Source organism: Jaculus jaculus, unplaced genomic scaffold (assembly GCF_020740685.1).
Source record: "Jaculus jaculus isolate mJacJac1 unplaced genomic scaffold, mJacJac1.mat.Y.cur mat_scaffold_42_1_1262500_arrow_ctg1, whole genome shotgun sequence".
NCBI classification, from domain to species: Eukaryota; Metazoa; Chordata; class Mammalia; order Rodentia; family Dipodidae; genus Jaculus; species Jaculus jaculus.
The window spans coordinates 75,367-87,619 of NW_025423496.1; the positions used below are offsets into that span (position 1 = coordinate 75,367).

Sequence of the window (12,253 nt, forward strand, 5' to 3'; positions counted from 1 at the left end):
TCAGGCCCTGACTTTGCAGCCATTTGTGTACAATGAATCCTTTCCCAATATAATTTTTTGCATGTGTATGTGTATTCACATGTGTGTGGGTACAAATGTACATGTATTTAGGTGTGCATGTACATGTGTTCACATACATATGGAGGCCATAAATTGAGTTCACTTGTGTTCTTACATCGTTCTCCACATTAGTTACTGGGGAAGGACCTCTCACTTGAACCCAGGACTTGTTAATGTTGTAGTTTAGCTAGCCAGCTTGTCCTGGGTATCTTTTTCCACCTCCTGAGTACTAGGATTAAAGGTGAGTGGCCATATGTACCCATCATTTATGTGGGTCCTGGGGATCTATCCTCCAGTTCTCATACATGTGCAGCAAGTGATTTGTCCACTGACCCATTGTACCACCACTCTCAATATCTGGATTGATAAAGTTTAATTTAATCTCCATCCTTTTCAATTTTATAGCCCCAATTCTGGTAACCCAGCACCATGATGCATTTACATTTTCATAAATTTAAACAATAAATTGTTTTGACCATGTCAGAATACACAATTGAAACAGCTCTAGATCCTTTTATTGGTTCATAAGCATGATGATTGGGTGTTCGCGCTCTTGCATGACGTGTGCCTCCCACTAAACCTTGTTACGCTCTGGCACATAACCCGTCTGACGTGAACTGAGAAAAAAAAAAAAAAAAAAAAAAAAAACAGCTCTAGATTTCACTAAGAGCACTTCTCTTCCTTGAAGTTCCATGAGCACTTTCTTGGCACAGTGACACATTTTTCTCTAAATGATATTTATTGGTTCATTTTCAGCATTTCATTAGAGTCAACAATCTTGTGTCTAATGAATAAAAAAGAAAGCTGCTTAAGCCAAAATACTTGCTCCTGACCCCATTGATGGAGCTCTGTTTTCAGTGGGGATGAAGTGTTGTCAACATAAAGCTTTATCAGAATTTTCACCTCTTGAGTGTATTTGACCTGACAATGTGACATATTCATGTGCTCAATATAGGGTCTTGTTATTTTTCTTCTTTCCTTCCCAATTCTCATCAGCATCAGTGCAACAGTGGAAAGTGTTGGGTGGCCCTTCTGTGGCTAGAAGCTAGTGTAGGAAGATGAAAACAGGCCAGCACAGGAGACCCAGATTTTCCAGAAAGATCACTGATATCAATAAGGCTAACTCCACCTTGTGCATATGCTCTTAACATCAAGAAGCTCATAAAAATCCTTGTTCTTTATTTAAAGTCAGAAAGAATACCCCAGGGCATGAAACCTCACACAAGTGATGTTGTCTAGGGCAGTGATAATAACGCCTGCATGCCTAAGATAGTAGAGACAACATCAAATGGCCTTTCTTAGTATTATCAGGTATTTCTCCTCTTTGTCCTATATTAATCTTAAACTATTAATGTCACAAAACTTTCAAAATGAAAGTTTAAGAAACAAATAACATATTTCTGTAGGAATTACTATATCTATTATATGAGGAAAAAGTGTTACTTGCAATTTTACTGAAAAGAAAAGCAACAATAATAACATAATATCCCTGGATGACATCTTATCCTTCATAGGACATTTCTCAACACAAGGCAGAAGTAGTCATGACAAATTTCATTCCGGGGCCTTTTATACATCACAGTTGATGTAAGGGAGTGAAATCACAGAAAGTCTGCCTTAGGCCACAATGGATTCAAGCAGGGAACAAGTATCAGCAACACACTTGGAAAAGCTCCCAAATGCCTGGAGCTCAAACAGGACACTTCTATAAAGTAACTAGATCAATATTCTGAATAAATGTCAAAATATTTTTAGTTGAATTAATGCAAATTGATTGAATTTAATATAATCAATGCAACTCTCCAAAATTTATTCATTGCAGTAAAAATGGTGCTTAGGGGCTATAAGGGTTGCTTAGTGGTTGTGAGCTTGCCTGCACATCCTAAGGACCAAGGTTTGATTCCCCAATACCCATGTAAGCCACATGCACAATGTGGCACATGTTTCTGGGGTTTGTTTGCTGTGGCTAGTGGTCCTAGCATGCGTACTTTCTCTCTGTCTCTCTTATTTCTATTTCTCCCTCTGTTTCTGCTTGCAAATACATAAATAAATATTATTTTAAATGGTATTTCGGAGTAAATTACAGAATTAAAAGCATTTATGTTAACACAAAAGTCAGCGCTTTAAACTTATGTTAGGTGCTGGATAGATGGCTTAGCAGTTAAGGTGTTTGCCTGCAAAGCCAAAGGACCCTGGTTTTACTCCCCAGGATCCATGTTAGCCAGATGCACAAGGGAGCACATACATCTGGAGTTCATCTGCAGTGGCTGTAGGTCCTGGTATGCCCATTCTCTCTCTCTCTCTCTCTCTCTCTCTCTCTCTCTCTCTCTCCCTCTTTCTCTGTCAAATAAATAAAAATAAAATATTTTTAATCTTCTGTTAGGAAATTAGAAAGGAATGAATGCAAAGCAAAGTTAGCCAAAATGAAGTAATAAAACTTACAGCAGAAATTCAATACAGAAAAATCAATAGAAAAAAATTAACAAAATTTAAAGTGGATTCTTTATAAAAACAATGTCAGTGAGTCTCTAACCAGATAAACTGTAATAATAAATAAGAAGACACACATTTCTATCATGATTAAAGGAGAAGATGTGACTACAAGTCCCTGAATCATCAAAGTAGGGGTATCTAGCCTATGGTCCACACACCATTATGTGTTTCAGGAGAGCTATGAATGGGGCCCAGTACAAAACTTACTTAAAGCAAACTTACTTAAAATATTTTGAGATTTTTGTAAGTCATTTACATGTTTTTCAAGCAAAAGCTTTGTCGATTACACTATGAAAGCTCAATGCCATGCTAAAGAAGCAAATGCTTGTTCTCACCATTTGTGGCCCTGTGCCTGGCATCTGGGGCTTACAGTGAAATTGTGTGTCTTCAACAGCCTTTAGTAGCCCCATCCTCTACCTGTGCTTCCTTCAGGCTCTACTCCATGCATGTAGCTTTTCCTCAGAGGTTCTGCAATCTCCAACATGCTGCTGTCTCTACTGCAACTCAGGCTTCACCTTTACAGCCTTATGCAGTGGCGTTCCATGGCTTCTCTGCAGGGACACTGACCTCACACATTTCCTGTCCTGAGCAGTCCTTGTAACTGTGATGAAAGCATGCATGAGCCCCTCATCTGTGCGTCTTTCATGCTTGAGAAACCAGTACTTCGAGGACAATGCTGCCAGCCCTGCTGTCAGCTCGGGATGAAGTCTGCTGCCCTTGGACCATGGTGGTATAGCCTCTATGCTGACACAAAGGAAACCCTCCCACGGCATTACTTTCTAGGAACAGAGAGCCCCTTCAGTGGCAACTTCAGTTTAGATTCTCTTTTTAAATTAATTTTATTTTCATAAGTTGAAGCCATTGATGGGCAGAGTCTTGTCCTTGGGGTGCCTTTCCCATTGTTCTGATGCAGAGCAAGAGGCTCTTCAAACATGTAAAAATAGGACATAGAACTACCATATGCTTTGGCTTTCACACTCCTTGTATATACTCAAAGGAACTAAAGTTAACAAACACATCAGCTTAGATGTCCATCAACAGGTAATGAATGGAGAAATCGGTATACACCACACACACACACACACACACACACAGAGGTTATAACAGCCATAAAGAAGACGGAAACTGTGTCACTGAGAAAATGAACAGATGTGGGTATTTTTATGTTAGCGAAAATAAGATAGAGTCAAAAATGTACAGGTGTTCTGCCATTGTATGATCTAGAGTTTACATGAAGAATTAGCACCAATGCTCCTAAAAGTAATATATGGAATGAGACATGAATATACAGACATTTGTATGTAGACAGCTATATGTCTATGACATGCAGGCAGAAGCAGCTCTTTAAGCCTAGGAAGACAGTGTGAGGAGAGAATTTGGAAGGATAATTTGGGGCTATATTAGTAAAATACAAAGATATACATACATGAAAATGTTATACACTTTGCTTTGTATGCTAACTAAAAATCAAGTAAAATTCCCTTTCAGAGCACTTAATTTAATTGAGATCTTGGAGGGGGTGTATAAGTTGCTAAGCATTGATTTAATAAAATTTCATGAGACCACTAATGCACCATTATGAATAACATGCAATGTAATAACCTTCAATTTCTAAAGTAAGTATGATATGTATAAGTAGGAATTTTCTACATCCTGCTGTATATTATTAGTTCCATACCATAATATGTATGTATTGTTCCCACATACTTACCAGTTTCCTGTAAGAAATGGTAAACTTGTATATAAACCTAACACATTTCCAAAAGAATGGGGAAAATACAGAAGGAATATTTTTTAATCAGAATATGTCTGGAAGTTTCCACATTTAGATTCAGTTTAAAAGATTTAAAAATCATATGACAGGAAGAAAAATGATCAGAAGTGCCTTGTCAGTGTTAATATTTCCAGTAATCACTCAGGACATTCAGAAGCAATGTCTGCAACTGGAAAGATGGCTTAGATAAATATTAAGGTACTTATATGCAAAGCCCAAGGACCAAAGTTTAATTCTCCAGAACCCATGTAAGTCAAAGGCACATGATGCTGCATGTGTCTGGAGTTTCTTTGAGGTAGCCAGAGGCCTTGGAATGCCCTTGTCACTCTCTCTCTTTCTCTAACAAATATGTAAATAAAAATTAAAACAAAAGATTTAAAAGGGCTGGAGAAGAGGCTTGGCAGTTAAGGCACTGGCCTGGGAAGCCTAAGGACCCAGGTTCGATTCTCCATGCCCCACGTTGGCCAGATGTACATGGTTGTGCATGCATCTGGAGTTCATTTGCAGTGGTTGGAGGCCCTGGCACGCCCATTTTCACCATCCTTGTCTGTCTCTCCTTCTGTCTCTAATATTATTTTTTAAAGAAGTAATGCCTGCAATTTCTGGATAGTAAAGAGTCTCTTTTTATCCAAACATGTTAATAATAGTTATAACTATGCATTTTATTTACGTGAAGTATATTCAGTACCAGTGTGGGAAGAAGATAATTAGTAACATTTCCAATTATAAACACATATTAAATTAATTTCTATACATCTACTTATTTTTACTTGGTTGAGTTTTTTTCAGTTCATACTTTCCTTTATTCACAGTCTGACTGTCTTACTTGTCCAGAAATACTACTTTACTCTTGGTTCAAAGTCATATTTCAAATGTTCATAAATTATGCTTTTCATAGGCAAATCATGTAAACAAAGAGTCATGCTGCTTACAAGTTACCATTGCCACCAGATGCTACCTTATCAGCTCTTAAGGAACCAACAGTTCTTCCATGTTTCATGAAAAAGAACTTTTTCATTCACTTAGTGACAGAAACTTCCTCCCTAATATAAACATCATCATGTGTTTTGTTGAACAACAACTTAGTTCTCCTGATTAAGTATGATGTTAGCTATGAGGCTTTTTAAATGCATTTTTTTTATATTGGTAACATTCATTGCTATAATTAAATTGATAAGAGTATAGAGATATAAAGATGTATCATTCTATCACATTTATCCATATATATGATTTGTAAGCTGCCAAACTGTTTTGCTTCTTTCAACTAATGGCTTTTGTTTGTACTTGGGCAATTTTATTTTCCCCTATTCCAGGAAGGATCTATTTTCCTATTGCATTTGTTTTATTATATTTTCACTTTAGTTTTTAAGCTTTATATTTATTTATTTGACAGAGAGAGAAAGAGGCAGAGAGAGGGAGAGAGAAAATGAGCATGCTAGCAACTCCAGGCACTGCCAACACACTCCAGATGCATGTGTCACCTTGTGCATCTGGCTTACGTGGGTCCTGGGGAATATAACTGAGGTCCTTTGGCTTTGCAGGCAAACATCTTAACCACTAAACCATCTCTCCACCCCCACTTTATTTTATTTTGAGATAGGATCTACTTAGGTAGCCCTCAAACTCACAATGAAGCCAACTGACCTCTAACTGGTGTACTCTTGCCTCAAGCCATGATCGCTGGAGTAACAAGTATGTGCTATCATGCCACGCTTACTTTGCTTGTGATTATTAAGTTATTAAACATGTGGGCTTAGTTGCCATAGTAACACTTTAAAGACTCCATCAGGAGGAAAAAGGAAGCTCTGATTCAGGCTCATTTTCCGTAGTCCAAGTGCCTTTGCACTTTGTGACCTCAGAAGATAAGCAGTTCTTCAGCTGCATTTGGTTGGTTTTGCCTGGACCATGTTCATGCTAGCAGCACACAGGGAGTGACTGGTAATACCCTTCCCTGATTTTAAGACACCCTCAGAAATGCACTGACCCCACACCTCACAGAAGAGCTTGCCATTATTTAACAAATTCTTCCAGCTCCACAACACTTTTGCCCAAGGCCACAGATGTGAGTCCCTGGAGGGGGTTTCGTGTTCAGGCTCTGCCAACACCTTTGTAGAAGTGCATAGCATTGCAAACTCTGATGGTGGGATAAACCGCAATTATTCCTTTCATGCGTGTATTTTCTCAGTTAACACATTTCTGTGCTCCATGTGCGCTCCATGTGCCAGGCCTGGACCCATGTTCTTGGCACAGCCATTATATCGTCGACCCCTTCTATAAGCTTTCTTTCCTGGGAGTTAGACATGTGACTCAGTTTACTCATTCTCTTTTTGGTTCTGAGAACACGGTGGACTTGCACACTACAGTTATGTGGTTGGAAGGAGAAAGGCACCACAGACCCTTGCATCACCCTGAGTATACATACCCTCATAGAACTGCATTCCAGGGACTTATCCCACACTGTATCTACTCGCACAGTCTAATCCAGGGTTTGGGTTGTTTGACCCTAAGCTGTGTAGAAGTCATTCTCTTATCTATGGCCCTGGGTCTACCTGGCTTCCAGTCCCATAGGAACTGCCCACGCTCCTGACTCCCACAGAGACTTCTCCTTGGGCTCCATGCTGCGAGGTCTGATGTGCACCAGTGCTTTTGCTCATCTTTTGTTTCATTTTAACTCTACCTTTTCCAGTGCTGAAGGTGATTGTATTTTATTTTCTATAATTATTCATATAGAAGTTTTCTTTCTATTCTCTTCCCAATTTACCTCTCTCTATGTTCATTACTGTGCAGCACTGTTACCCAGGCATTCAGATTGGCAAGTAGCAAGCAGTTTAAATGAGTGGCATAGTGCTCAGGTTCCCAGGAGCAGGAGATGGGCTGGTGCTCATGTGTGTATGGGACCACCACCCTGAAACTCTGTGCAGAGTTACTCTCTGATTTCTAATTCAAAAGGCAAATAGATATTTTTCTACAAAAAGAAATTATGCACACTAGGAAAATTCTAAGGAAAATGTCATTTGTATTAGATTGAACCTTTTTTAGGCATTGTCAATTGTAGCTGCAACAGGCTTTTCTAAAACTCTTTTCAGTTAGAGTGTTCACTACAGTAAGCACTGCTGCCCATCATGGCTGAGCATTTGCCCTGTGTCTTCATGGGTAAGCAGCACTGTTTGTCCATATTCACACTGGCTCATGAGGTTTCCCCTAACCTATAGCACTGACACATGAAATTTGTGGCCTTCAGGGTGAGGAGGACAGGATATATACAAGAAAATGTCAAGGATATAAAAGGGCTGTCTGGCATAAAGGCATGTGAGCCTGGGAACACTGGAAACATAGGAATGTCTTTCATAGTTTGCATCTCTGGGATTTTGTAACCACTTAATACATCCAGACACTGTATTCCAAGATCAGGTCAACTCCAAATAACATTCAAAATATGAATTCTAACTTTTATTTAATATTTTTCTGAAGCAAGGCAGCATAACTGCCTTCATATTTATAAAATGCCTGCTTGCTTATAAGTCATTTTCCCTTCATCTTATTCACCAACCTTCATTGTCAATAACTAGACTTTTCTGGTTGTTGTTTTAAATTGCAGATGACTGGTCTGAACTAACATTGATGAACAGAAACTGTCTCTTGCATGTGTAGCATTTGTGTCCAGCTTGTGTTTTACAGGCTGCATTTATCCCCATATAACTATGAATGTAGGACAAGACAAACTCTTAAACTTAATGAAACCATTATGAGATTGTGTGTGTGTGTGTGTGTGTGTGTGTGCATGTGCATACATGTGTGTGTGTTTGTTTAAAATGTCCTCTCGGGCTGGAGAGATGGCTTAGCAGTTAAGTGCTTGCCTGTGAAGCCTAAAGACCCCAGTTTGAGGCTCGATTCTCCAGGACCCATGTTAGCCAGATGCACAAGGGGTCGCATGCGTCTGGAGTTTGTTTGCAGTGGCTAAAAGCCCTGGTGCGCCCATTCTCCCCCCCCCCCCCCGCTCTCTTTTTCTCTCTGTTACTCTCAAATAAATAAATAAAAATTAATAAAACTATTTATTTAAAATGTCCTCTCGATAAGTCAGTGTTCGAAATAAGATAACAAAAGAGACTCCACTTTTCACATGTGTTTGATCTAATTTTCTAACCCAGCCCTGAGGCTATCATTTTTCAAAGCAATTCTAACTTTTTAACATATGCTTTTCTGTAACTTTTAAAAATCATGGGCTGGAGAGGTGACTTAGTGGTTAAACACTTGAGTGAGGCCTAAGCACCCCGGTTCAAGGCTCGACTCCCCAGGACCCACATTAGCCAGATGCGCAAGGGGGCGCACACATCTGGAGTTCGTTTACAGTGGCTAGAGGCCCTGGCCTGCCCATTGTCTCTCTCCCTCTCTCCCTCTCCCTCTCTCCCTCTGTCTCTCTCTCTCTCTCTCTCTGCCTCTTTCTCTGTCTGTTGCTCTCAAATAAATAAATAAAAATTTAAAAAACAAAAATAAATTTAAAAAAGAGTAATTAGGTTTGATCCCTAGTACCAGAAAAAAAAAAAATAAATCATTTTGTGTGCTTTTTAGGTATCTGTTCGGCATTTAGGAATGTCACAAAAATCTAAAGTATGTGTTTCAGTTCATCCAAATCAAAGTGTGCTGTGCTTAGTCAAGATACTGCTAGAGATGCAAAGAAACTATTAAATATAATGTAGATTGTGTATGAATGGTTTGAAAGAAGGAAGTTTAACCTCATACCCTATAAGTGTTATTTAAATTAAAATATCTTTCACATCATTAAGTAACATATAAAAAGATTGTTAATGCATTTTGGAACAAAAAATTAGAGTTGAAGTGTTTATTCATGTGGAATACTAAAGAGTATGCATTTTAATCAGCAAAATGGCAGAAACTAAAAATGTACAAGACTATAAATTAGGTACTTAAAATCAGCTTAACCCTTTTTACGGTTTATTATTCCTTCCTCATAATTTTCTAATTGTACATTTAGCATAAGTTAAATTGGATAATAAAAAATGAATTGCAACCCTCCATTCAAATGTTCCTCCAGTTCCTGGTTTAAATCATGAATATGAACAATTATCTTCCTCAAGCAGTGTATTTAGTTAATATCCCTCATAACCTGATTTGCATATATTATGATTATCTTTGTGCATCTTAATATGTATGAAGTTAAGTGTTCCTTAGCATTCTCAATAGATGGGAAAGTAAATGAATTAACACTTTTACTTTGGGATGGGTTTACTGAATTATTAAAAAAAAAATGATATGTTACCCAAAGTGTCTTCCTCTGAATAGATCAATTTCTTCCTGCCAAAATAAAAGTAGTCAACCATGACTTAATGATTTCATTTGCCTGTGGTGGCCTTCCAGAGCTGTAACTTTGCACTCACATTAAAGACAACACATAGTCTTGAACCTGAGCCAGCCAGTGGGATTTGGACTCAGAGATCTAAGAATCATCTCCCATTAAAACCAGGTGTAGGACACACAAATGCTGTGAAAGCAAGATTGATGACAGAGCAGAAGGAATTTGAGATGTTGGAAAAGATGTTAATAGCTGACCGGGGACACCTATGATAAAGTAAAATGTGTCATGAGAATGTAGAACATGCCTTGAGATGAGGGTGGGCAGATCTGGGAAATCTATTGATCTTACAGAAAGATGACTCAATGGCTCAAAGTTTGTACCACCAGGTATTTCAGATCATAAGACACTGGTGGGATCAAGTGAGGAACAGTGAAGGAAAGCTTTTGATAAATAGTATCCTATGAAAATAACATGCTCACCACCAAGATCATCATTTTAGAATGGATGTTGGATACCACAGGGTCTCAGCAGAAGCTGTGCTGAGGTGGCAGGCACACACAGAAGGAGAAAATCAGGGGAGAAGTGTGAAGTAAAAATATCAGGAGATGATACAAAATTTTGCTGTCATTAAAAAAAAAAAGTTCCACAACAGCATTTTCATATTTCCTGAAGAAGAAGATTGCTTACCAGGATGGAGCCTGAAACTGCCAACCTGCACAGAGGCCACTAGGGAGACGGTATGCAAATTAGCTATAGTATATTAATTTGCAATGGGCCAGATGATAGATCATTTCAGCTTTATGGTGTCATGGTCTCTGTGGCCATTGTGACACTCCACTGCCATAGTGTTAAACAGACATAGGTGATGTGTAATAGATGGATGTGACACATTTTGAACAAATAATATTTAACTGTTAATCTTTTAACTTTTTTCAAAAGATATGTGTGGTGATTTCATGAATTTGTTTTTTCACATAGATGCAAATAAACTAATCAAAATATTTTACATAAAAATGTAAAATAAAAATTAAAAACAAATAAAAACCATTTATTTTATAAGGTATATAAAGTCAATGGTCCACAATTTCAAGTTTTGCATTTAATGAAATTCAGACCTCAGAAAATAATATTTGTATAAAATGAAATAATACTCCCATAAGTAGATTTTGCATTATTGCCCTATTACTCTGTCTACATAGAGGGTTACATAAATCAGTCAAATCAGACACAGTTTATGGGAGGAAGGGATTTATTTCAGACTTGAAGGTCCAGGGGAAGTTCCATAATGGCAGAAGAAGCTGGCCCCTTTGACCAAATCTACCAAGAGAGAAAAGCCACCAGTAGCACCACAGGCAAGCACACTCTGGGAAGCCCAGGCAGCACTCAAGCACTCTGCATACTTTAGACTGGAAACTGATCTGGCCCCTGTAACCCTTTAGAGCTGGACTCGAGGATGTGTGCACAGTGACACCTTTTCCAGCTAGGTGGCTGGAAAGTTACAAGCTTTCTTAAACATTAAAACATTTGAGTCTACTGGGGGACATGAATTCAAATGACCACAGTGAGGAAGCAGAGAACAATGAATGCTGGTGTGTAACCCTCTCTCACCTTTTCATACAGTCCAGGACCTCTGCCTATGGTGAGGTACTACCCACAGTTAAGATGAGCATTCCTACCTTATCCAAGTCCAGGTCATCCCTCACAGGTGACTCTTGATCTCATTAAGTTGCTAATCAATATAAACCATCATCAGTAAAGTCAATACTGAGTATTTCATGGGGTTGTTGACTGAGAAGGGCATGAGTTTTTTTTTTTTTTCCTTGAGGGTAATAGAAAGATCCCATGTCTTGATCTAGGTGTGTTATGTAGGTCACATAATACATATACACATAAATATATGTGTACACATACATAACTTGATGGATTGGTTATAAACCTAGTGATCTGCTCTAATTTTAGAGGACAAAGTTAGAAACCTTCCTTATACTTAAGGTACTTTTATTATTTATTATTTATTTGGGATGAGGGTGCGAGAGGGAGTGAGGGAACATAAGCCAGGCCTTCCTTGTCACTGCACATGAACTCCACCTGCATGTGCCACTTTGTTCCTCTGGCTTCATGCAGATACTGGGAAATTGAACCTGAGCCACCAGGCATTTCAAGGATGCACGTTAGTCCCCCAGTTGGAAGTTCCTTATATGTAGAAATGAGTGTGAGTGGATGACTGGATCTCATGACTAATCACTGTCATTGTTTCACCTGGATACCTTGGTCAGGCTGAGTCAGGATCCAGCCAAGGTCTGTGTTGTCAAGTCATGTCATAGCAGAATGGCTATGATTTATACACACTAATTGTTAGTTACAACATGTTGAAAGAATACATGAGGGCTAGCATGATGGTTCTGTGGTTAAAGGTGTTTTATTGCCTGAGTTTCCTCCCCATTATTTACATAAAGCCCAATGCAAAAAGTGGCACATGCATGTGGAGTTTGTAGTATCAAGAGGCCTGGAATGTCCCCCCCTCTCTCTCTCTCCCCCCTCTCTCTCCTCTCTCTCTTACTCTAGGAAAATAAATACATAAATAAAAATTTAAAAACTTAAAAGATGTGTGA

At 38.6% G+C, this 12,253-nt stretch overlaps 1 non-coding gene across 1 annotated transcript; it reads left to right on the plus strand.

Annotated features, from left to right (window-relative positions):
• The first annotated feature begins 568 nt into the window (after positions 1-568).
• On the plus strand, positions 569-673 carry LOC123457400. Its single transcript, XR_006635010.1, has one exon. It is a non-coding gene; the product is annotated as a small nucleolar RNA U13 (small nucleolar RNA).
• The last annotated feature ends 11,580 nt before the right edge of the window (positions 674-12,253 follow it).